Below are 27,399 nucleotides of genomic sequence, written 5' to 3'. Positions count from 1 at the left end.
CTGTAAAGTAAATTACTGCAGTGAGGCAGCAGTTTCTAATCCAACGCAGTACCATATACCGCCAAGTCCTTTGAGTGCATGTTGTGAAAGATTCACAGTATGAGCACTGGTGCTGTAATTCAGGGGCTCACAAACAAGACTGAAATCATTCGTCGGAATCATTCCCTGAGATTGTTCATCACCACTTGGTGTATTGAAAATTCTGTGATTAAGGTCACTTAGCCCATCAAATCCTTCCCTCTGGCACAATAATGTTCTAAATTACCGCCCAGTTGCACTTTCAATGCGGATGTCTTGAGTTAATTTGCTCAGGAAATCTTGCTAAACATCCTGAGTAAAAATGCCTCTTTTTATGGTTTGTTAGATTCTGTTGCTGACCCTTGGCTTCACTCCTAGTTTTAACTTAAGTTTGATGATTTTGCATTGTAATGCACCATTAAAATTTGTTTGTACTAATTCTTTTCAGCAGCAAATGCCCATTCTACTTGGGATCAACGTGAGTGCTAATTCTGCATCGTTTTTGACATTAAGTTATCTGTTTTATTTTGCGTCATTACGATCAAAACAGAAACACCTTACTTTAACTATGGTTTTCCCATCGTTTTATTTTTGTCATGATGATCAAAACTGACATACTGCATCTTAACTATGGTTTTCCCAGAGTCTTTTACTTCACCGTTAAACCTGCTGTTTTGATATCAATTGATTGCCTCTGCAACGGTAATAGATAGACATCCACATGGTTGTCTGAAATGGGGGCACCTCCAAGGGCAGTGCCAATTTTAAGATTGCACGCAGAGCAAACCATCTGTTATGAGTGGACTGTTGTTGTTTGGGAAAGGCTCTGAGTAACTCTCTTCTCTTCCTGCCTTTTACAACACTCCCTTTTCGAGGACCACAACCTTTGCTTTGTTTTGGATCAAGAAGGCATGCTCAAGATGTGCTGTGTGTGTTCAGAATCTTGTTGTAATCTGTCACTGTTCTTCAACGCCAATTTTGTTATTGCCAATGCACTCCAATTTTCCATATTTTTCCTTCAGCTATAAATGGACCAACTGTGGGTTTATACACTTGCACAGGGGCCCTTCTAAGATACTTGTGCATCTGCCACTTAAGTGAAGCATATTTTGACATTCTTCATGCAAAACCCTGGGTACATCACGCCAAGAGTGCTATAAGCAGTTCTGGGCACATACGAACATATAGTCAGAAGGAGGATTAAAACAGAGAACAGATCACCCTGCTATAGGAAGGATGTTGTTAAGTTGGAAAGAGTACAGATATTTATGAGGATGTTGCCAGGACTTGAGGGCCTGAGTTGCAGGGAAAGGTTGTTCTGGCTTGGACATTATTTTTGGAGTGAAGGAGAATGAGGGGTGATTTTATAGAGGTGTACAAGATTTTTCCACTTTGTTCCTTGGAAACCACGCTCACTAAAGAATGAGGACATCTCAGATGTCCCTCTATGGAAAACCTCATCTTGGAATAGATGTGGTGGAGACAGAGGAATTGAGAGTAGCGGATAGCATCTTTGCAAGAGGCCGGGTGGGAAGAAGTGTAGTCCAGATGATTGTGGCAGTCGGCAGGTTTGTAGAAGACGTCAGTAGTATTTTAAAAGTAGACATGAGTATTTCTATCACTTTCTGGTTTTAACTCCCAATTTCAAGTACCTCGGTATTTTGCTTTCCCATTGTTTGTGCGATATAAAGATAATCTCAAGGCGTATTTCCAGTGACAGTGCAATGAGGGTTTGTGTAAATTATTCAGTGTGTATAGTTAATGGAATCATTTCTTGCAGTCTATCCCTGATGTGTTCCATTGATGGAGGCAGATGTAGTGCATATAATATAATGGTTGTCAACAGATTTCATAGAACTTTGTTAGAATCCTGATTGAGAGTGTCATCAACACAACCTCACCTCAAATGCAGACAGACCCATATCCACCACAATTCGCATCTCACCTTATCACCAGTCATTGGTTAGAGCAGCACAGTGGCGCAGCGATAGAGTTGCTGCTTTACCGTGCTGGAGACCCAGGTTCGACCCTGACTGTGGGTGCTGTCTATATGGAGTTTGTACATTCGCTCTGTGACCATGTGTGTATTCTCTGGGTGCCCTGGTTTCCTCCCACACTCCAAAGACCTACAGGTTTGTAGGTTAATTGGCTTTGGTAAAATTGGAAATTGTCCAATACGGAGTGATCACAGGTTGGTTCAGGCTCTTGGGCTAAAGGGCCTATTTCCATGCTGTATCTTTAAATAAAGTTTTTTTTTTAAACCGTTAAAAATCCCAAAACTTAGTTGTCTGCATATACTCTGCATAACACCAAGTATAATATTGTATCAGTAAACACTGTTCTGTACACTACGGTGCCATTTGGTTGGAAAGGGTAGCTTTCCATATTTAATTTTAGTTAGCATTAAAGTTCATTGTGATCACAATTGGGTAAGGTAGGGGTATTCCAGACAAGCCAATCGTGTGGGTGTGGGGAAGGGGGGGTTGTTGGAGTGGGGGTTGTGGGGGGGAGAGAGAGCTCAGAGAAAAGGTGGGGGTTGTGGGAGAGAGGGTGGTATCACGGGGGAGGGGGGCAGGAGCCAGCGAGGGGGACCAGAGGGGAAGAGGCTGGAGCTGACGTGGCGATGGGGACTCACAGCGGGCGCTGGTCGCTGGACGTTCTCCTCCGGCGGGATCAGAGTCTCCGCTTTCTGTCTGGCGACATCGGCCACATCTCGAACTCCGTGTTGGGCTGGGCTGGGTCTCCGACGTTGGGCTGGGTTTCCTACGCTTAGCTGGGTCTCCGATGCTGGGCCGGGTCTCCGACGCTGGGCTGCTTCGGGTCGGGTCTCCGACCCAATCTCCCTCCAAAAATTGCGTCCGGTTGGAGACGTCCGCCGGCTTCTTGGATCTTCATTTGTTTGACTTGTCCGTGTTGATATAAAATCCATCACTTTTTTCCACTGTACCAGAATATCCTGTAAATGAATAGGTGATTTATTTTGGCCCACTTCATCCATGCTGACCGGGTTTGCATATTGGCTTGTCATTTGTGTGCAATTGTCCCTGACCTCTCAAACACTTCCATATAGCATGGAAACAGGCTCTTCAGCCTGTGTTGTCCATGCCAACCAAGATGCCCCATCTCAACTTGCCTACCTTTGACTTTTCCTATCATGTACCTGTCCAAATTTCTTTTAATGTTGCTATAGTAACTACCTCAACTACCTCTTCTGGCCAACTCTCGGACCGCGCCAACTCTCGGACACCTCCTCCTACTTACCCTTGGACCATGACCCCACTGACGAGCACCAGGCCACCATTTCTAGCACCATCACCGACTTCATCAATTCCCACGCCCTACCTGACCAAGCCTCCAACCTCATCGTTCCCCAGCCCCGCACGGCCCGTTTTTACCTTCTCCCCAAAATCCACAAACCCGGCTCTCCCGGCAGACCCATTGTCTCTGCGTGTTCGTGCCCCACCGAACTCATCTCCACATACCTTGACTCCATCCTATCCCCCTTGGTCAAATCCCTCCCCACCTATGTTCTAGACACCTCAGACACTCTCCGCCGCCTCCACGCATTCCACTCTCTGGGCCCTCACCCCCTCATCTTCACCATGGATGTCCGGTCACTCTACACCTCCATCCCCCACCAGGATGGCCCCGGAGCCCTCCGGTTCTTCCTCGACCAGAGGAGCAACCTATACCCAGCCACTGACACTCTCCTCCGCTTAGCGGAGTTGGTCCTCACCCTCAACAACTTTACATTTGACTCCTCCCATTTCCTTCAAACACAAGGCGTAGCTATGGGCACACGCATGGGCCCCAGCTACGCCTGCCTCTTTGTCGGGTACGTTGAACAATCCATGTTCGAGACGTACCAGGGCCCCATCCCCGACCTCTACCTCCGTTACATTGACGACTGCTTTGGCACCACCTCCTGCACCTACACACAACTGACTGACTTCATCCACTTCACCACCAACTTCCATCCGGCACTCCAATACACCTGGACGATTTCCGACACGTCCCTACCATTCCTTGACCTCACCATCTCCATCGCAGGGGACAGACTCCTGACCGACATACATTACAAACCCACTGTCTCACATGGCTATCTGGACTACACGTCTTCCCACCCTGCCCCCTGTAAAGACTCCATCCCCTACTCCCAATTCCTCCGCCTACGCCACATCTGTTCCCAGGATGAGACATTTCATACCAGGGCATCGGAAATGTCCTCGTTCTTCAGGGAACGGGGATTCCCCTCCGCCACCATAGATGAGGCTCACACCAGGGTCTCATCCATACCCCGTAACACTGCTCTCTCTCCCCATCCCCGCACACGCAACAAGGGCAGAGTCCCTCTGGTCCTCACCTTTCACCCCACCAGCCGGCAAATACAACACATAATCCTCCGCCATTTCCGCCACCTCCAACGTGACCCCACCACTCGCCACATCTTCCCATCTCCCCCCATGTCTGCCTTCCGCAAAGACCGCTCCCTCCGCAACTCCCTCGTCAATTCTTCCCTTCCCTCCCGCACCACCCCCTCCCCGGGCACTTTCCGTTGCAACCGCAAGAAATGCAACACCTGTCCCTTCACCTCCCCCCTCGACTCCATCCAAGGTCCCAAGCAGTCGTTCCAGGTGCGACAAAGGTTCACCTGTATCTCCTCCAACCTCATCTACTGCATCCGCTGCTCTAGATGTCAGCTGATTTACATCGGTGAGACCAAGCGTAGGTTGGGCGATCATTTCGCCGAACACCTCCGCTCAGTCCGCAATAACCTACCTGACCTCCCGGTGGCTCAGCACTTCAACTCCCCCTCCCATTCCCAATCCGACCTCTCTGTCCTGGGTCTCCTCCATTGCCAGAGTGAGCAACAGCGGAAATTGGAGGAACAGCACCTCATATTCCGTCTGGGGACCTTGCGTCCTTATGGCATTAACATAGAATTCTCCCAATTTGGCTTGCCCTTGCTGTCTCCTCCCCTTCCTTAACCCTCTAGCTGTCTCCGCCCACCCTCCCATCCGCCCGCCCTCGGGCTCCTCCTCCTCCTCCCCTTTTCCTTCTTTCTTTCCCCCACCCCCCATCAGTCTGAAGAAGGGTTTCGGCCCGAAACGTCGCCTATTTCCTTCGCTCCATAGATGCTGCTGCACCCGCTGAGTTTCCCCAGCAATTTTGTGTACCTACCTCTTCTGGCAGTTCATTCCCACCATCACCCTCCGAGTGAAAAAGTTACCACTCAAGCTCCTTTTGAATCTTGCTTCTCTCACCTTTAACCTACCTCTTCTGACAGATCATTCCATATACACACCACACTGTGAGTGAATTGGTTGCCCCTTTAGGCTCCTATTACCTAGTTCCTCTCATTTTAAACCCATGTCCTCTGGTTCTCGATTCCCTAACCCTGGATAAAAGACTGTGGATTCAGTAAAAGACTGTCTTTTAAAAGTCGTAATTGTATCCACTTCTACAGCTTCTTCTGGCAGATCAGTCCAGATCATAGTCATACGGCGTGGAAACAAGCCCTTCGGTTCAACTTTCCCACACCTACCAACATGTCCCATCTACATTTGTTCCACTTGCCTGCGTTTGGCCCATATCCTTTTAAACCTGTCCTATCCATGTACCTGTCTAATTGCTTCTTAAACATTATGATAGTCCCTGCCTCAACTACCTCCTCCATCAGCTTGTTCCATACACAGACCACTCTTTGTGTGAAAAGGTTACCCTTCAGATTCCTAAAAAAACTTTCCCCCCTTCACCTAAAACCTATGCCCTCTGGTTCTTGATTCCCCTACTCTGGGCAAGAGACTGCGCATCTACCCGATCTATACCTCTGATTTTTTACACCTTTATAAGATTGCACCGATTCCTCCTGCGCTCCAGGGAATAAAATCATGACTACACTCCCAGTGATAAAGTTGCCCCTTATGAGGTCCATCAAATCGCTCACCTTAAACCTGATGCATGAATTCTACGTTCTGGCCACTTCACAGTCGTTAACTTTCTACACTGGGAACAGGACCCCTCCGTTGCAACCTCTATTTCTGTAGCAGGGGTACATGGATAGGAAAGGTTTAGAGGGAACTGAATGTGGAAGGGGAAGGGGAATTGTGTTCAGTTCTGGGCATCATGTTATAGGAAAGATGTTATCAAGCTGGAAAGGGTACAGAGAAGATTTACGAGAATGTTGCCAGGACTAGAGGGTCTGAACTGTAGGGAGAGGTTAAGTAGGCTGGGACTCTATTACTTGGAGCACAGGAGGAGGATGGGTGATATTATAGAGGTACAAAATCATGAGAGGAATAGATCGGGTAGATGCACAGTCTCTTGCCCAGAGTAAGTGAATCGAGGACCAGGGGACATAGGTTTAAGGTGAGGGGGAAAAGATTTACTAGGAATCTGAGGGGTAACTTTTTCACACAAAGGGTGGTGTGTGTGTGGAATAAGCTGCCAGAGGAAGTAGTTGAGGCTGGGACTCCAACGTTTAAGAAACAGATAGTACAGGTTTGGAGGGATATGGGCAGATAGGACTAATGTAGCTGGGACATGTTGGTCAGTGTGGGCAAGTTGGGCCGAAAGGGCCTGTTTCCATGCTGTATCACACTATGATTCTGTGGACATTTACTGGCATGACGAGTGGCGTCAGGTCAGACGGCTCCTTTAATGAACGACACATCCCAGAGTCTTCAGCTCCTCGACCGCCTGGTTTGACGGCAGAACTGATCCCACCCTGACTGCCGTTTGCAGAGCTTGGAATCTGCGCCTTTTTTTATATAACTGGATGATGTGCCAACTGCACTGTCGTGTAATAGGAGGTTATTTGTTGTGATGCTCGCAGCGGCTGTTGAAGACCAGCGCAAACACAGGGGCGACCAGAGGCTTCGACTTGATTTTCCGTTGAAGCAAATATTTTTATGAGATTCCGGCTTGGGAATTGAAAGGCTGCCGACGTCGGGTTTCCATGCTGCAGTGAGGTAGGTGGATGCTGCGTCGATTCGCCCGCTTTGCGCAAGAATGCAAACTCTGAATATTTTTTGTGTGAAATCTCTTGGAAAACTGCTGCTTCTGAAACGGGTTCCAAACGACTGAAGCCACTGGCCGCGCATCATTCCCAGTTAATTCAATGTATTTATATATGTGCGTCATAAAAGAAAGCCCAGTGATTTATTAAAAAAAACAATGATTGGAGTGGTGTGTGTAATGCAATTTACAATTCACCACTGTTACTTATAAATACTGTATAGTAAACCGGCATAAAATTCTGATCGGGTACCCAAATGGAAACCCCACGATGTGCCTTTTATTGCTTTGCAAATATTAATTTATTTACTGATTTATTTTGAAAATCCTTCAAAGAAGCACTGATTTGGATTTCACCCCGTCTGCATCGAAACCGGCGGGGCAAGCGACATGAGTAACTGGTTTGCATGACATTAACTGTATACTCGTCTCACACCCAGCTGTGTAACTGTGGCAGGTTTTTTTTAAAGCGCATTTCTAATCGGATATGGCAACAAATATAGTATATGGATTATTACAGATAAAAGTTGCAGCCAACACGCAATATATTTGATACTCATGGTGTGGGTAATACATTAAGGTGTAGCCGCCTATTTAATATTCAGCCAGATTGACTGACCCTGCGTTTTTTTTTCAGCTGCGCTTGTAGCATTTGTTTGCCTCTCAGCATTTAAATATTAATGACTTGTCGACCCTCCTAAAAAGCCAATCCCAAAACCAGTCTTAATTTCCACAATGCTTTGGAAGAGATTTTAAGACGCGCATCCAGTAACGGGGATCAGGTGATTCGAGTATTGTTAAAAGTTCTTGTAATCAGGACGGTGACCCCCCTCTTACTCCCGTTATATTCTCTGCAACTGCCAGGACGGCGCGTTGAATGTCAACAAGCTTGTAACAAATTCCGATCACATTAGCAGTGTGCTCTTGGATCTGAAAACAAGTCATTCCAAGAGCGTTTGTGATGGATTTGTTGGGCTTCAGTGTCATCGCCCGTGTTGCCGGAGAAGAGGCGACGTTTGGGTTATAGCACACCGATTTCTAGACTGTTTCCGGTTGTCTAGTTACTCGGCATCGCTCGATATCTCACGTTAAGCGGCCTTTTCACGGGGCGACTTGACGCAAGATGTAACCAGAGTGAAGTGGTCGTGGTCTAGCACGATATCACACGATATAACGGGGGGGTAGATAAAGAGTTCCCACGGTACTCGGCATTTCTGTTATTTGTGCGAGTGACTTGTCCGTCTCCCGAGCTTTCCCGTTAAATCTTGAATGAACATTGTGAAGTGTTGTTAAATCATCACGTGGCACAAATGATGTCACTTTTTTTTCACACACTATAAATATCCTCCCTTGGTTGAATTGGCTCATTTGGAGACATGTTTTACTGTGTACGTGGGAGACACAGATGGACTGAGCACAGTACCTCAGTCTTACTGTGTGGGAGAGGGGGAGAAAGAGACGTACACTCAGAGGCAGAGTCTCTCAGCCTGTGTAAGAGGGAGGGAGGGAGAGAGAGAGAGAGGCACACACAAGGTGGATGTGAAATCTCACCTGCCTGTTTCAGTGACAGACACCCGCCGCCAGTAAATGAAGACACCCCCATCTGTCTCTCCCTCGACTCCCCCACCTTTCCCTCCCAACTCCAGTCCCGTCCCGACCCCCTGGGAAACTGAATAGAGCAACAATCAACTGCTGCCTGTGCGCTGATATGACAATAAAGGTTACTTTACTTTACTTTACTTTACTTTACTGAGTTAAAGAGTTCCCACGGTAGACTGTAAAACTGGGACCCTGGTTCTGGACTCCCCCAACATCGGGAACATTCTTCCTGCATCTAGCCTGTCCAATCCCGTAGATACTGATTAGACCGGTATCTATTTATTTACTTTATTAATGATTTCAATTAAATATTGGGAACATCAGGCCGCAAACGTTATTTCTTGAGTGTTAGTGCTGGACTTTGACTTGACCTTCCTAGTTAGCCGGCGCCTGAGACTGAGCCAAGCAATGTCCAGACCTGACTTCAACACAAAGTGATGGAGGAACTCAAAGGGTCAGGCTCGTCCAACGCTCTGTGTTTTGCTCGTGATTCCTGCATCTGCAGTTCCTCGTGTCTACAGACCAGAGTTGCCACTTGACTCCGAGATGACCATCACAGAGCATACGGAAGATAGACACGAAATGCTGGAGTAACACAGCGGGACGGGCAGCATCTCTGGAGACAAGGAATGTGTGACGTTTCGGTTCGAGACCCTTCTTCAGAGTCTCGTCCCGAAACGTCACCCATTCCTTTTATCCAGATGCTGCCCGTCCAGTATTTTATGACTGTCTCCAGTATTACTGTCTATCATCGGCGCAAACCAACATCTACAGTTCTTTCCGACACATTAGAGGATACCGTCTCGCCATCACTCGGATTACCCGCTTCATTTCCATAACGTTGCCACCTCTCTTTACTTTGCTTACTGAAGCCTGATCCTTGTCACAAATAGTGCTCTATCGCCCAGCCTCTCATCTTTCAATCGGGTTCGGCCAGGAAGGAACTGCAGATACTGGATTAAAACGAAGATAGACACAACATGTAGCTCAGCGGGACAGGCAGCATATCAGAAGGGTCTCGACCCGAAATGTCACCCATTCCTTCTCGCCAGAGATGCTGCCTGTTGCGCTGAGTTCCTCCATTTTGTGGCTACCTTGGGTTTATCCAGGATCTCCCCGTTGATGTCCTAACTCGCTTTGGTTTGTTATTATTGTCTCATATCGAGAACCAGCAGATACAGGTTTAGGTTCGGGGGGAATGATTTAATGAGAGCCTAAGGGGTAACTATTTTACGCAAAGGGCGGTGGGTGTATGGAATGAGCTATCCGTTAAGGTAGTTGAGGCAGGTACTGTCGCAATGTTTAAGACGCATTAGACTGAAGCATGGATAGGATAGGTTTAGATGGTTATGGGCCAAACGCGGGCAAGTGGGACCAGTGTAGATGGGACATATTGGTCGGTGTGGGCAAGTTGGGTCGAAGGGCCTGTTTCTACGCTGTATGATTCTATGCAGGGAATAAACTTTTGTTTGCGTGCTATACAATCATATCAGATAATGCTATACATGAATATAATAATAATAATAATAATAAATACTTTATTGATCCCCTCAGGGAAATTCAGATGTCCAGAAGCTCCCAACCAACAAACCCACAGATTCAAAACGAACGCAGACAGAAAATACATAGAATACAATGTGGACACTACCTGAGAGCAATAAATACTTAAAAAGACCAATAATTAACAGTTAAAAATTAATAATTGCAAAATGCATCGCCCTACAGCCTAGCGGTCCGAATTATAAAATCTAATGGCTGCAGGGGTGAAGGATCTCCTGAACCGCTCCGTTCTACAGGGCAGGGAGAGGAGCCGGTTGTTGTTCCGAGTGCTCTTTTGACTCTCCAGAATTATATGGAGGGGATGCCCGGGGTTTTTCAGGATGACCTGCACCTTGTGCCTCATACGCCTCTCAAGCACCTCCATCCCAGAGTCTACTCTCCCCTCCAGCACTGAGCTAGCTCGTTTAACCAGTTTGACCAGCTTCCTATTGTTTTTTGCACTAATGCTGTTGCCCCAGCAGACAACAGCGTAGAAAATAACGCTTGCGACCACTGTGTTGTAAAACATGTGCAGCATATCCTTACACACATTGAAGGATTTGAGCCTTCTGAGGAAAAAGAGTCTGCTCTGGCCTTTTTTGTAGAGGGAGTCAGAGTTGACAGACCAGTCCAGTTTGTTGTCAAGGTGCACTCCAAGGTATTTATATGTCTGCACCACCTCAATGTCAGCCCCTGCAGCGTTGACCGTCTGAAGGGGGAGCTTGGACCTGCCAAAGTTAACCACCATCTCTTTAGTCTTTGTTGTGTTCAGGGTGAGACAGTTCTCTTCACTCCAGGCACAAAAGGCACTGGTCAAGTTCCTGTATTCCTCCTCCTGCCCGTTCCTTACACATGCCACAATCGCTGTATCATCTGAGTATTTCTGTACGTGGCATGTGTCAGACTTATAGTTAAAGTCTGCTGTGTACAGGGTGAAGAGGAACGGGGCCAGAACCGTTCCCTGTGGGGCTCCAACATTGCACACCACTGTGCCAGACACACTGGTGTGTCATAACCAAGCCACGTACAGTCTGAAGAAGGGCCTCGACCCGAAACGTCACCCGTTCCTTCTCTTTAGAGATGCTGCATGTCCCGTTGAGTTACTCCAGCATTTTGAACCGTCGAGTTACTCCAGCATTCTCTTTAAACTGGCATCTGCTGTTCCTTCCGACACATGCACAAGAACACCAGGTAGAGCGAATAGGAAAATACCAGAGTTCAGAATATATGTTTTCAGGACAGTTCCAGGGGGAAAAAGTCCAATGTCCGCATTGAGGTAGGTTGGTAGGTCGGGTCAGTGCCCAAACGAATGGAAGGAAGAACCGTTCTGAAGCCGGATAAGAATAGGTGGTCGGCGCGGACACGGTGGGCCGAAGGGCCTGTTTCCGCGCTATATCTCTAAAATCTGAAGTTCGGTAATGTCTAAAGGAACTGCAGATGCTGGTTAATACGCACAAAAGGACACAAAATGTTGGTGTAACTCAGCAGGTAAGTCAGATCTGGGAAGAAAAACATAAAAAGCTGGAGTAAGTCAGCGGGTCAGGCAGCATCTCTGGAGAAAAAGAATAGGTGGCGATTCGAATCGGAACCCTTCTTCAGACATCCTAATCGGAATTGAGACTGAAGATGTGTCTCGTCCCGAAACATCAGCTATTTTTCTCCAGAGATGCTGCTTGACTCGCTGAGTTATTCCAGCTTTTTGTGTCTGTCTTCGGTTTAAACCAGCATGTGCAGTTCACTCCTTACACGGGTCTCTGGAGAACATTGATTGGTAGCGTTCCGGACCCTGCTTCGGAAAGGCATCGATCGCTAGTCGGCGAGGACTCCGAGCTGTATCTCTCAAAGAAGTACATGTGAAAAATTTCTCACGGACCATAAAAATGCGGGACCTTTCAGTAAAGTCCCTTTTAAAGTCCCTTTTAAAGATTATAGTTATTTTCTTGAATCTCATTAACATAACTCATGAATAAGTTGATGTCCATATGCGGATGCAAATCTTTATTTTTTAAATTCAATCCCACAGAAGACAATTTTTACTCACCTTCTGTCCCCTCTGTCCAGCTTCCGGGTTCACCGTTCGCAGGAGTTCCCACGGTAACCGCAAGAGTTAATACGGTTATCGCACTGGCCACTACGTTCATATAATGTTGCAATACTCAACCACAAGTGTACAAGTCACTCTTGGAGAAATTCAAACTGTCTTGAATTTTCTCCCGAGTCACCAAGTTACACGATTACCTGCCAGTAGCACCACGGTGGTCCACGAATGCCGTACTGTTATCGCACGAGGTTCCCACGATGTTAAACTCTGGTTAACTCTTGCGTCAAGTCGCCCCGTGAAAAAGCCAATACTACTTGTGAACTGCAAGGGTGTGTGGACATGCTTTTTCCGATAAGAGGCGAATCTGACCGAATAAAGTATTATCACAGTGTTGCCATTTCACGTTGGCTGAGGTTTCAGGAAGTGTCAATTGAAAGGGCGAACATGCTTAGTGGCAAGTGTGTGCATCCCTTGTGGCCTTTGTAAATACATACGTTGCTCTGTCGGACGCGCCTGTTTGGGAAATTATCAACTCCAAGTTCAGCAAAGGTGGAGGATATGGAAAGATCGGAGCAAGTTAGGGAGGAAAAATAAAGAATCCTTCCGGTTTCGGTAATCAGAACGAGCCCAATAAAACACTAAAGATAGGCCAGCATCTGCATTTCCTTCCTATCAATAAAACACTATCTTCCAACCAATAAAACACAGAAAATGCTGGAAACATTCGGGTCAGTCAGCATATATGGAAAGTGAAATGAGTAAACGTGCAATCCCCTACCAATGGAACACGACAGACTACCTCTTGCGTTTTCTAAACTTTGTTTTGCACTGATGTCTCTTTTGCAGTCTTTTTCCTTTTTATAGTCATGCAGAATTTGTGTAAAAAAATGTTTTTGTGTGTCTGTGATGCTGCTGCAAGGAAGGTATTCGTTGTAACAGTAACTCATCATAATTTTGCATATGACAATAAACTTGACTGGGTTTAAGAATTCCTCAGAAGACCTGAATTGTTACTCCTTCCTCAAATGCTGTCTGACCCCAGCGTTTCCAGCATTTTTCTGTTTGTATTTATTTCTGTGGAAAGTGAAAAAGTTAATGTTTCAGTCTGAAGGACATTTGCTTCAACATAGAGTTCTCCTTTTTTTGTGTTTGCGTTTCAAAGTTATTGCCTTTGTCAAGTGAGATTTGCAAATGACACTGTCCTTGTGAAGGCAATGTTTTAGTTAATTGGCTGGTGAAGAAGTGGAATTATTTTATGATAAACCTCAAGACTGGCAAACATTACCCAATGCTGAACAATTCAATTTACAGTCAAGTTCAAACTTATCACGGGCTGTGTTGATGCAAGACCTTTGATCAAAATTCACATAGTGATAATAAAACCAGTTTATGGCCTCCGTGGACATAAGATTAGAGCAAATTTTAAAAAAAATTGATTTGAAATTTCTTTCAAAACTTTTTCCCACGCAGCTTTTTCTTTAGGGTGGATTAAACTACTAGGATTTGTATCACACATACTTTGCAGTGCTTTACCAATTGTTGAAGTAAATTTTGGCTTCTTGTTGATTTTGTCAAAAACCGGTGAGTTGCTGATGACTTCCAGGTTCCATGGTGGACTGGTGATATGGATCCATGCTTCATTGTGTTTCATGGATGTAAGCAAAGGAAATTGGCATATTCAATGGTGGTAGAGAATCAGCAACTTAATTGTCTGTCGGCACATTGATTCCATGTTTAAGATGTCTATGACTGGACTATTTCCCCCTCAGTTAGGTGTGTTTAGATCAATAGTGTGTATCGGATTTGGCACACTCGTCGTCTGAGATCTAGTACTGAGTAAGCTGAAAATGTATTCAGCTTAATAAGGAGAAAACCAAAGCCATTCTCTTCAGTGTGTAGAAAGGAACTGCAGATGGTGGTTTATACCAAAGACAGACATAAAGCGTTGGAGTGACTGCGGGCCAGGCAGCATCTCTGGAGAAAAAGAATGGGTGAGGTTTCAGGTCGGGACCCTTCTCTAGACTGAAGAAATGGTGGATAATCAAAAATATGGTTCTTTGCCGTGAAAGTCAAATTACCACAAATTGATGTCAGCACAGCCCACCAGGGGGATTCAGTGAAGTATTTTCTCAAGGAAAAATAAAACCCGCTTTCTGAAGTGGGTGGATACTACTTTTGTGAAGATATGCCACAAATGCATACAACATGCTTAAAATAATATGCTTGAGGAAGCATCTTATAATGAGTACGAGAAAATCTTAAATTGCAGTATATTTCTGAGCTGCAGTGTGAAGTTGGTGCAATGCTACCATGTGCATTTTGTATCACATTGGGGCAAAGTTTGTTGTAGTATAACAATGAAGTTAATGACACGGAGAGACATTGAGAACCTGAAGTGGTTTCCAAATCCCATGCTGTGTGAAAAGATTATTTTGTCTTGTTGCACATAATTTAGTGGATGTTGCGAAGCATGATGTTGCGACTTTCTCTCTGTCAGAAAGTAACTCTCCAAATAAAATCCATTACTTCCAAAAGTATGAAACGTGCTATTTTGCAGGGGTGCAGTCCCGTTCCATTAAATTAATTATTAGGAACTGTAATAAAGCTTTAGTTCTTATTTATATTCCATTTTCTATCTCAAGCCAGTCCATCTTTCTTTCCCTCACTTTATTTTTCTTTCACGAATTGGTATTGAATTTGCTACTTTATCTGATGCTTCATGGCACTAACACTGTGCTGGTTATATTTTGTTCATATACACGCTTGCCCTGTTCCAAGCTACCTGCTCGTACGGTCTGGATCTCACCATGGTTTGTACAATGCAGAGCTTCATTGGGTGCCATCTGTCTTGTTCAAAGATGTGCAACTTCACAGGTCCGGTTACTGGAATGTTTGGCTGGCTGAGTTTGGGAACTCCTTGAGGTCTTGCTTTAATGGAAAAGGGCACATTAGTTCGCAGAGGTTAATGGCAAATCATGTCCCAACCTTTTGGGAACGGAAAGGTTCAAAGTTCACATGGTACCTGTTAGGAAATGCAATCAGACCCATTTAAAAATGGGAATCTTGGTAGTAGTTCACTTCCCTTTTTCTTGACTTCTCTTGAGAAGAGCAGAACAGTGAGGGAAAGAACAGACATTACAGGGTAATTAGGCAGTTACTTTAAAGGCCCATCTCCAACAGCCTGTGCTGACAACCTCTTCGTAAGTGATGTCATTTGAGACAGAGTGTCCTGTGAGTCATCTCAGCGACCAATTAAGAGTCAAGCTTATCGGTTCAAGGCTGCAGTTAAGAGTGGTTAAAAATAGTAAATTTCCTACCTTTGAAGTACATTCACTTTTTTCAACAATCAATAATTTCATGGTCACTTAGACAGGTTTTAGATGTTCAGATTCAAACAACTCGAAGTCTGAAAGCACCACAAATGGAATTTAAACTCTCTCAATGTATTGATGACTTGTCCAGTAACAAGGCCCCTCTCCCACTGTACACAGAGAGTGGGGTTAATTATTCTAAACTGTTGACCCTCTGAGAGGAAATGTGGACAGACCCACAACATTTTATGGAGAGCCTCTGGGGGCAGAATGGAATTATCAAATAGTAGAGGGCATAACTTTAAGGTGAGAGGGGCAACTTTTAAAGATGTACGTGGCAGGCTTTTTACACAGAGGGTGGTGAATGCCGAGAACAGGCTGCCCGGGGTTGGTGGTAGAGGCAGATATGATGGTGGCTTTTTACAAGACTGGATATGCAGGGATATGGATTATATGCAGGCAGATAAGAGTTGGGCTTAGCATCGTGTTTGGCACAGACATGTGAGCCAAAGGAGCTCTTCTTGTACTCTATTCTTCCATGTTCTTTGATTGCCTCCCTACTTTTATTGGTGAAAGAGGTTGTATCTCATTTTCCAGTAACGTTGTCAAAGTGCCAGCTCAAATGTTAAAAGAACTTAGGCAGCTGCACCCTACAGAATGGACATCATCATTCCCAATGATCAAATTAAACCTTGACAGGAAGGCAATAAGTGCACGTTGAAGTGAATGAAAGCCTAGTTTGGGAACTGATGTCAGGATGTCCTCAGCTCAAAGGAACAGTGACTTGCAGAATGAACTTCGAGGTGAGTAGAAATCCCAGTACCATGTAATGGTCAGTCGTTGTTGGGGAGAATGGAAAGGGAGGGGAGAGAGATGAAAATTAACATTCTGGTTCCAAACACAGAGTACACTCCTTAAGTGCCAATAATCTATAATTAGCAGTTGAATATATCACAGTTTTGCTGTACTCTGTAAGATATAATTACATGACAGTATAGTGACATAATCATTTTTGCATTTTGTTGGATTATGTATACAGTATTACAGGATCACCAAAAGTGAACGTGAATGCTGTTTTCAGTTGTAGGAAGAAACTGCAGATTCTGGTTTACACTGAAGATAGACACAAAATGCTGGAGTAATTCTCAGTGGGTCTGGCAACATCTCCGGAGAAAAAGAATAGGTCACGTTTCTGGTCAGAACCCTTCTTCAGACCATTTCTGAAGAAGGTCTCCATGGTCCGAGGAAGGGTTCAGAGCCGAAACGTCACCTATTTTTCTCCAGGGATGCTGCCTGGCTGTTTTCAGGTGCTGGAAGAGCATCTGTTGTGGTTCAGCTTATGACAGCAACAGGCTCGTGTTTTACAAAATTCATTAGTTTTATTGCAGTGATTTTGTTTTTGTTTTGGCTGGATTCTTTGTGCTACAGCCTCACATTTTGAGATAAGCGGAAAGTTAATCGTGGTGCCATGCTTGCACTGAGCTGTTCCCCCATGCTGGCTGCTCAAGCAGATGGTGACTCGTGATTGACGTACATTGTAAGGGTCCTCCTGCAATCTGCCAAGCGGAGTCAAGATGAGGAGAGCAGGGGCCAAAGATTAAAGTCGGCCGCCCTGCGCCGCCGCTGTGCAGCTCTTGTATGAAAGCAAACCTTATCAACCACTCCAGACTTGGGAACTGGCACGTCAGCTGGAGATTCGCTATTTTTGAGGGATAGAAGAATATATCGGCCTTATCAACATCAACTGTGTATATGTGCCTTTAAACACCTTAGCTGATTTCAGCGTAACAGTTTAATTTTGCTAACCACTAGTGTTTTGATTATGTGCTCCAGTAATACCTTTGAACTGATATTGTTCGGGTGATGTGGGAATTTTCTGGAGACTGGTTGACAATTAATACACATTGTGTTGCAGATGTAAGGTTTTGTAGTGCTGTTTTATTTCAAGAGTGTAATTACAGTATAGCCACTGTAATTGCAGCCTCAATTAGTGTTGAAAAGAATAAGAGGGGAAAAGGACAATTTTTAATTTGTCAACCATTTCTTTGAACGCTGACATTTCATTTTGCTGTTCGGCACCATTATGTTCCATGTATGGTGACTCTGCAGCCGTTAAATAGTTGCAATGAGGTTGAACAGATGCCACTGTTTGTGTAGTGATGTGATTTTATTTTACAAATGAACCACATGTTGAATTATTAATTGTTGAAATTTAGCTCCAGTTTATTCAGCTGCCTGTTCCATATTAATTAATGGTCTTTGGGCAGCTAAATATCCTCACAGAATAGTCTGGATAGCTGCTGTAATGCAGTAAAGTCTGATGCAATGCCCAGTTTGGATGCATTTCAAGAGCTTTTATCGCATGACCCACTGCTTTCCACCTGTTCAACACTATCTCTCCCCACCCCCCATCTCCAAAATGTCTATGGAGGCCGTCCTTGGCATATAAAGGTTCAATTCTTGAGAAAAGCTCACACTTTCGTCTGTCAGAATTTATTTTAAATACCCACATCATATTGTTCTGTATGTGCTTGCTATAATAATTTCATTTTTATTGAATAATCACCCTTGTACTACCCAAACCCACATTTAAAGTAATGGAATATATACTGTATGGTGTGAAGAAGAGTCTCAACCCGAAACGTCACCTATTCCTTCTCTCCAGGAGATGCCGCCTGTCCCGCTGAGTTACCCCAGCATTTTGTGTCTATATACTGCATCAAGTTGTTAATAAATGCCGTGAAACATATTGTTATTATTAATAATAGCTGATAAGAAGACGTCAGCGAGTGACAACATTTTTATGTGAGGTTCCTCTGAAAATGGCCTTCTGTGATCAATTTTTTCCTGATTATCAGTGCCAGTGCTGAGAAACTAATTGCAGAGAGAATTCCAAAATAAGGTAGAGACTTAATCAAGCAGATGCCAGGTGACCATGGTAGGCCTGGATATCATTACGTGCAACATGGTATATAAATCTCACATGGATCATACTGAAATGCTTTGAAAAGTTGCTCATGGCCAGTCTTTTCAACAATCTGCACGCAGGAAAGAACTGTTCTCCGGAGGATGCCATCTCCCTTGCACAACGTTCAACTCTGGATCACCTTGACCTTAAGGGTTCCTATGTTGGGATGCTATTGGTGCAGAAGTTTGGGTAATATTGTCTATCAGAGGTAGCACAACCCTAGCTATTTCCTTATAGTATTATGGCATATCAGAACCAAAACTATGTGTCACTTATTTGAACTGTAGCAGGCATTGACTGTTTAAAGCTGCATCTGCCCATGACAGATTCATGTTCTTGGAGTAGAGTTAGGCCATTCAGCCCATCAAGTCTACTCCGCCATTCTATCATGACTGATCTATCTTTCCTTCTCAATCCCATTCTCCTGTCTTCTCCCCATAACCTTTATAGATTAGGAAGAGTGTCTGCCATCCTCTTTATGAGAGGATCCCCACTATGCTGAGGACATCATTCAAACAATTTGTGCCATGTCACCGCTAGGCTAGATGGATTGGTTTCGGAATAAATCTAAAAGCTCAAAATCAGGCTTCGCAGGAGCGGGGTGTGTAGAAGCCCCAAACTATGCGGTTCTTGCTTAGAAACAGCGTTGGTGCTCTGTGAGGAGAATAGCACTTGGAGAGGCCACAGGACATGACACTGCAGTTCTGGGCAGTCTAAATGTGAAACCGAGCTTTGTGAGAGCACAGGCATTCTTCTCTCTGTGGTAGTGTTCGACAGCTGTCCTTGAAGAATTTCCATTCTTCAGATTCTGATCCCTAGACATGATTGCTACAAGGTCTGGTGGTGTAACTGTGGATTAAATCGAAGAATGGAGGAAGCTGGCACTGATTGGTATCAATTTTTAATGAACTTTAAATGGCTATGGTCTCAGGATCACTCCATAATGCAAATGTAATTTTTGGCTGACTCAATGTCTGGAACAAGCACACAATGCAGAGAGTTATTTAGATCTTTGTCGGTAAAGAGGTGATAGTTGCGGCAACATTAAGCTGCATCTTTACTCAAACTCACACGTGGCATCTACTTTGTGACGTGATTCGAGATAAGGTGTGGCCTTTCTTATAACTAGCTCTTATAGTTTGCTCTCCCTCTTCCTTGATGGCATTGACACATCCTGGGCTCCTGGGCCACTGCTATCAGGTGAGTTCCTTCAGATATTTCCCTATCTGTGTTCCAGATGCTGAGTATTTTTGGGCTGTTGGACAGTGGATGGCTTCACAGCCAAAACCTTGATGTTGACTTATTATTTGTCACTGGATCGCCCTGAGCCCCATTAATATTGCTGAGGATTCCTTGTCATTGTGGCTGTGCATGGCACTTGAGAGGCATTGCCTAGAGTGGATGTTTTAGCATGTGGCTTTACAACTTGCCTAGTTTTAGGGTCTTATTAGTTTAGTTTAGTTTATTTTTGTCATGTGTATCGAGGTACAGTGTAAAGCATATTTGTTGCCTGCTATTCAGTCAGTGAAAAGACTATTCATGAATACAGTAAAGCCGTCCACAGTGTACAGATCCAAGAGAAAGAGTATATCATTTAGTACAAGGTAAAGTCCGATTAAAGATAGTCCGAAGTTCTCCAATGAGGTTGATGGTGGGTCAGGACCGCTCTCTAGCTGGTGATAGGATGGGTCAGTTGCCTGATAACAACAGAACAGAAACTGTCCCTGAATTTGGACGTATGCGTTTTCAAACTTCTTTTGTCTGATGGCAGAGGGGAGAATAGGCAGTGAGAAGGGGGAAGAGGGGGTGAGACTCATCCTTGATTATGCTGGTGGCCTTTCCGAGGCAGCGTGAAGTATAGATGAATTCGATGGAGGGGGGCGAGGGGGTTGGTTTGCGTGATGGTCTGGGCTACGTCCACAACTCTGCAATTTCTTGCAGTCTTGGATGAAGCTGTTGCGGAACCTTGGATGAAGCTATGAAGCATCCTGATAAAATGTGTTCTATGGCGCATCTGTAGGAGTTGGTGAGGCTTGTTGGGTTCTAAGCCTTCTAAAGCCCTTGTCCCACTTAGGAGACCTAAACAGCAACCTCTGGTGACCTTGCCTGCCATCCAAGGGTCCCCATGAGGTCTCCGGAGGATTTGGCCACTCTCCCTAATGGTCGAAATTGGTTTCAGCGTGGTCGAGGCTTCACCTAGGTTGCTGCTATTTTTTCATCATGTTTAAAACCGGCCTCGACTAAAAATAAGTTGCCGTTTTAAAAAACGATCATTTTTTTGTCGCAGTTCTAGTCGAAGCAGGTTTTCTTCATAGTCGAGGAAGGTTTTCAACATATGCGTGGGAGGTGGTAGGAAGTTGCAGGTCTCCTCGACCTTAATTTTTTTTTGGGCGGCGGGCAAGGTCACCAGTGGTTGCTGTTTAGGTCTCTTAAGTGGGACAGGGGCTTAAGGAAGTAGAGGCATTGCTGTGCTTTCTTGGCCATGGCTTTGACAAGGCAGGCTCTGGACAATTTGCTATTAAATAGAAATTTACCTTTAGTTCCTTGTTCTAAATAGGAACTAAACCAAAACCTGCTGGAAACATAGAAAATAGGTGCAGGAGTAGGTCATTCGGCCCTTCGAGCCAGCACCACCATTCAATATGATCATGGTTGGTCATCCAAAATCAATACCCCGTTTGTGCTTTCTCCCCATATCTATTGATTCTGTTAGCCCAAAGAGCTATGTCTAACTTTCTCTTGAAAACATCCAGTGAATTGGTCTCCAGATTCAGATTCAGATTCAGATTCAACTTTAATTGTCATTGTCAGTGTATAGTACAGAGACAACGAAATGCAGTTAGCATCTCCCTGGAAGAGCGACATTGAATATGATTTCAATAAATAAATATTTTTACATGTATACGGACATAGTGTTTTTCCTGTGGGAGGAGTGTCCGGGGGGGGGGGGTTGATAGACAGTCACCGAGGTACGTTGTTGAGTAGAGTGACAGCCGCAGGGAAGAAGCTGTTCCTGGACCTGCTGGTCCGGCAATGGAGAGACCTGTAGCGCCTCCTGGATGGTAGGAGGGTAAACAGTCCATGGTTGGGATGAGAACAGTCCTTGGCGATGCTGAGCCACCTCCGCAGACAACGCTTGCTTTGGACAGACTCAATGGAGGGGAGCGAGGAACCGGTAATGCGTTGGGCAATTTTCACCACCCTCTGCAGTGCTTTCCGGTCGGAGACAGAGCAGTTGCCATACCATACTGTGATACAGTTGGTAAGGATGCTCTCGATGGTGCAGCGGTAGAAGTTCACCAGGATCTGAGGAGACAGATGGACCTTCTTCAGTCTCCTCAGGAAGAAGAGACGCTGGTGAGCCTTCTTGATCAGAGTTGAGGTATTGTGGGTCCAAGAGAGGTCATCGGAGATGTTGACCCCCAGGAACCTGAAGCTGGAAACACGTTCCACCTCCGTCCCGTTGATGTGGATAGGGGTGTGCGTGCCGCCCCTAGACTTCCTGAAGTCTACAATGAGCTCCTTGGTCTTCTTCGAGTTAAGGGCCAGGTTGTTGTCAGCGCACCATGCTGCTAGGTGCTGGACCTCCTCCCTATAGGCCGACTCATCGTTGTTGCTGATGAGACCAATCACCGTTGTATCATCTGCATACTTGATGATGGTGTTATTACCATGTACAGGTGTGCAGTCGTAGGTGAAGAGGGAGTAGAGGAGGGGGCTCAGCACACAGCCCTGTGGAACGTCGGTGTTCAGGGTGAGGGTTGAAGAGGTGTGCTTGTCTAACCTAACAGACTGGGGTCTGTTGGTTAGAAAGTCCAGTATCCAGTTGCAGAGGGAGGGGTCGATGCCCAGGTTACCGAGTTTGGTGATCAGTTTAGATGGTATAATGGTGTTGAATGCTGAGCTGTAATCGATGAACAGCATTCTTACGTAAGTGTCTCTGTTGTCGAGGTGGGAGAGGGCAGAGTGAAGTGCTGTTGAGATGGCATCCTCCGTACTCCTATTCTTGCGGTAGGCAAACTGATAGGGATCCAGTGTGGGGGGTAGGCAGCTTTTGAGGTGTGCCAGGACCAGCCTCTCAAAGCACTTGGTGATGATGGGGGTAAGTGCAACTGGGCGGAAGTCGTTGAGGCTTGCCGCAGTGGAGTGTTTTGGCACTGGCACGATGGAGGTGGTTTTAAGGCACGTGGGGACAACTGCTTGGGCAAGTGACAGGTTGAAGATGTCAGTCCAGACGACTGTCAGCTGCGCAGGCAGCGCAGCACAGGCCCTGAGGACGCGCCCGGGGATGCCGTCAGGGCCAGCAGCCTTACGTGCATTAGTCCTACTCAGTGCCACGTACACGTCGTAGGGGGTGAGTGTGAGGGGTTGGTGATCAGCAGGGAGCACAGCCTTGATGGCTGTCTCTAGATTGTCCCTGTCGAAGCGGCCATAGAAGTGGTTAAGCTCCTCAAGGAAGGAGGCGTCGCTGGATGTGGGGGTGGTGTTGGTGGGCCTATAGTCCGTGATGACCTGGATGCCTTGCCACATGCGTCCGGGGTCGGAGTTGTTGTTGAAGTGCTCCTCAATCCTGAGCTTATGGCAGTGCTTGGCCTTCATGATGCCCCTCTTCAGGTTAGCCCTGGATGAACTGTAGGCTCGAGCATCGCCTGACCTAAAAGCGGTGTCCCGTGCTTTCAGCAGTAGCCTGACCTCGCTGTTCATCCATGGCTTCTGATTCGGGAATATGGTCACCCGTTTGAGGGAGGTGACACTATTGATGGTGGAGTTTATAAAGTCCAGAACAGAGGATGTGTAGGAATCAATGTCCGTGTGGGAGTCAAGGGTGGCCTGGGCTGCAAACGCCTTCCAGTCAGTGTTTCCAAAACACTGCTGAAGTGTGGAGTCCACTTCCTCTGACCAGACTTTAACTGTCCTCACAGTTGGTTTAACCCGTCTGATGAGTGGGGAGTACTTAGGGAGCAGGAACAATGAGAGGTGATCAGACTGACCAAGGTGGGGGAGGGGGACGGCTTTGTAAGCTTCAGCCATGTTAGTGTAGAAGTGTGGAGACTTTGTCCAGTGTCTTGTCTACTCTAGTGGGGAAGGAGACATGTTGGTGGAATTTGGGGAATACAGTCTTCAGGTTGGAGTGATTGAAGTCACCCGCAACAATGAAGGCTGCCTCGGGGTTGTGCGTCTGTTGTTTGCTAATGGCAGTATGCAGCTCTTTCATTGCAAGCTTGGCATTAGCATCAGGAGGGATATAGGCTGCAGTCACAACAGTGGAGGTGAACTCTCTGGGCAGACAGAACGGTCTGCATCTAACCAAGAGGAACTCAAGGTTAGCTGAGCAGTGACTCTCGACGATGGTGGAGTCCGTGCACCATGCTTTATTTACATAAATGCACAGACCCCCACCTCTGGTCTTACCGGAGTCTGTTGTCCTGTCCGCTCGGAGTAAATGACACCCCATTAGCTGGATGGCGCTATCAGGAACATCGATGTTGAGCCAAGTTTCCGTGAAGATCAGGATGTTGCAGTCTTTGATCCAGTTGTGGGAGGAGATCCTTAGCCGGAGTTCGTCCATTTTGTTTGCCAGTGAGCGCACGTTGGCGAGGAAAAGGCTAGGAATCGCTAGCCTGTGTGGGGCTAGCTCTAACCTGGCCTTAAACCCACCTCTGCCTTCTGTGGCAGAGGTTTTCACAGATTCACAACTCACTGAGTGAACACTCAGCTGGTGAGGTGGTGCCTGTGAATAAAGAAGCAGTTAATGTTTCCGGTCCAAGAATTTCTTTGTTTTTTCTTTCTCGGTTCTGAAAATGGATCTTGGTCTTGTGACATGAACTCATTTTCTCTTTCCACAGATGTCATTTCATCCGTTCAGTGTTTCCAGCATTTTCTGTGTTAATTTCAGGTTTCTAATGCCTGCAGTTCAATTTTTGATTTTCATAGGTATTAGGTTGCATTGTCCTTCTGAGTTCAGTCCCAGTGAGGTGTATGGTTATCATGACTAGATATACAAACTTGAATCAGTTTGAGTGGTGATGCTTTTCATTTTGTGATTATGGATAAGCAAATACTGATTTTTGAGATACAGCGCAGAAACAGACCATTCAGCCCACCGAGTCCATGCGGATCAGCGATTATCCTGTATACTAGAACTATCCTACACACTAGGTACAATTTACAATTTGACCGAAGCCAATTAACCTACAAACCTGTACGTCCTTGGAGTATGGGGGGAAACCGGAGCCACCGGGCGAAAACCCACGTGGTTACAGGGAGAATGTACAAACTCCGTACAGACAGCACCCGTAATCAGAATCGAACTTGGTCTCTGCTGCTGTAAGGCCGTAACTCTATCGCTTGTTAGTTTTGTTCGTTTTTGGAATCTGAGCATGAGTACAAAGCTAGCGTTCATTTTCCATAAATCTGTAGAAAATGTGTATAAGCTGCCTTCTTGGACTGTCACAGTTCTTGTGTAAAACTGCTCCCACAGAGCTGCTGGATTTGGATCCAACAACAGTGGAAGACCAGTGATAAATTTTAAATTCGGAGGGATCCAGGAGGTGCTGGTGTTCCACAGAACCCAATGTCCTTTTACCTTTGCTGTGTCCAAATTTGCAAGCACAACCCTGCAGATTAAACACAATAGCTTCCCTCCATGCCACACCCCGTTTAGTTTTTAGATTAGAGATATGCGCAGAGACATGTCCTTTGATCCACTAAGTCCGTGCCGACCAGCAACCTCCGCACATTAACACTATCCTACACACACTAGGGACAATTTTACATTTATACCAAGCCAATTAACCTACAAATCTGTATGCCCGGGTCTCTGGCGCTGTAAGGCAGTAGCTCTACCACTACGCCACCTTGCCACCCCGAGTGAACTCCTCCAAGCAATTTGTTTTAATAGTGTCTTCCACAAGTTATTGTTGTACACATTGTGGCAGTGAAATGGTAGAGAGTCAAAGAAGATCAGTTTGGAAACTCTGCCAGTCCCCTACCATTATTCTGCCCTTACCAACTTGTTTCTTGATGCAGCCACACTGCTTAAAACTCACGGCTTCCAGTATATCTTTAATCAGCATAATTTATCTGAAGAATATGGGAAAGCTTCGACCTTTCTCAGTGCCTGTCACACTCCCCTTTCTATTCCTGTGGATTGAAGAATTGCAGCAAAACCAGGATTTCATGAATGGGTCCCCGATGAGGTAGATCAAGGGTTCCCAACTTGGGGTAAATTTACCCCCAGGGTACGAAATGGGACAAAACAGGTTTGGAACCCCTTAGGTGGATAGTAGTTCAGGACTGATCCTACCGTAAACAACAGTCCTGAACTATTATCTATCTCATCGGGGGACCCTCGGACTATCATTGATTGGACTTTACTGGCATTACCTTACGCTAAAAGTTATCCCCTTATCATGTATCTGTACCCTCCGTATCGCTCGGTTGTATTCATGTATTGTCTTTCCGCTGACTGGTGAACACGCAACAAAAGCTTTTCACTGTACCTCGGTCCACGTGACAATAAACTAAACTGAACTGAACTCGATTGACAAATACTCGCCTCGTGGCTGTATCTTATGTACATGAACTGGGAGAGATCTGTTGGTCCCATTATTCATGGTAGTGTCCGCAGTGATATATCTTTGCACCTCCCTTCTGGATTCGTTGGGAGAAATTAAATGCTCAGGCCCAGTGATGCTGATTTGTTGACAGGATGCCTACCTTTTGTGCAATAAGGCGCTTCTTGCTTCAGTCAGAAACACATCAGGTTTTATGCAGGGAAACACAAAAGCTCGGCACTCACCCGCTTTAGCAATTTCAAAGAGTTCTCTCTTGTCCAGAAGAAGCACCTCCGAACATGTAACCTGGTGATGCCTTTATGTATCTTGCAGCCTGGTCATTCACAACTTGCCCAATGGAAATAGATCATCTAAATTAAACATAGCCATTTTGTAACTGAAATAACTGACCTTCAATGTACATGTCTAGATTAATATTTGGAGTTTTTGAACAATAAATCCACCAGAGCAGATGGAAGGAAGATCATTTAAGTGTTTCCTCTGAGGCATGGTTCCACTGACAGAGTGGATATGGCGTGGATGTTTCCACTTGTGGGGCAGGCTAGGACCAGAGGTCATAGACTCAGAATTAAAGGATGTTCCTTTAGGAAGGAGTTGCCGAAGAATTTATTTAGTCATGGTGTGGTGAATCTATGGAATTCATTGCCATATTAAGGCTGTGGAGGCTGTCAATTGATATTTTAAGGCAGAGATAGATTCTTGATTAGTACGGGTGTCAAGGGTTATGGGGAGAAGGCAGGAGAATGGGGTTAGGCGGGAAAGATAGATCAGCCATGATTGAATGGTGAAGTAGACTTGATGGGCTGAAGAGCGTAATTCTGCTCCTATCACTAACTTATGAACAACACTTTTCAGCATCTTTGTGTTCAACTGCAACATTGGAGTTGAAAGCTGCGACCTTCCATTGAGAGGGCGCCATTAACTGAGCCAAGCTAAGACCAAAGAATTCAGCAGCAAGAAGGCAGCATCTGTTGTCGGTTCATTTCCTTCCACCGATGCTGCCTGACCAGTTGGATTCTTCCAAGCAGTTTGTTTCAAGACCAATTGACATCTTGTTGACTATCTATGACAATTGCTTGTGTTTCATTGCAAGAAGATTACTATCGTGCTTTTTCAAATGAATGCTTGAGATGAACTTGCAAGTTATGTCACAGTTAATAGTAAGATTAAACGAGAACTTACCAGTTTGAAGTTTGATCTGTATTTTATGAGGAGTTACGATGAGGGATTACGTGAAGAAGCCCGCCAGGACGCATGCGTGTCATTCTTCAAAGCAGCGGTGTGAAATCACAGATAACTGTAATGACTAAACATAGTAAGATTAGAGAA

General features: G+C 45.5%; 1 protein-coding gene across 3 annotated transcripts in view; it reads left to right on the top strand.

The window, feature by feature from the left end:
- cntn1 (contactin 1) overlaps positions 1-27,399 on the top strand; it is a 455,514-nt gene that overhangs the window by 120,386 nt on the left and 307,729 nt on the right. Inside the window, exon 1 of one of the 3 annotated variants that reach the window (XM_033037677.1) lies at positions 6,695-6,993. The exons of the other annotated variants lie outside the window; for them this stretch is intronic. The gene's annotated coding sequence lies outside the window, so the exon portion shown is untranslated. Of the gene's footprint in view, positions 1-6,694; positions 6,994-27,399 lie in introns of those variants that run through there. 3 annotated transcript variants of the gene reach the window in all.

The sequence above is a fragment of the Amblyraja radiata genome, chromosome 19 (genome assembly GCF_010909765.2).
Source record: "Amblyraja radiata isolate CabotCenter1 chromosome 19, sAmbRad1.1.pri, whole genome shotgun sequence".
Lineage (NCBI taxonomy): Eukaryota > Metazoa > Chordata > Chondrichthyes > Rajiformes > Rajidae > Amblyraja > Amblyraja radiata.
Note: the sequence above shows the minus strand (reverse complement) of the source record. Positions and strands in the feature narration are given on the sequence as shown.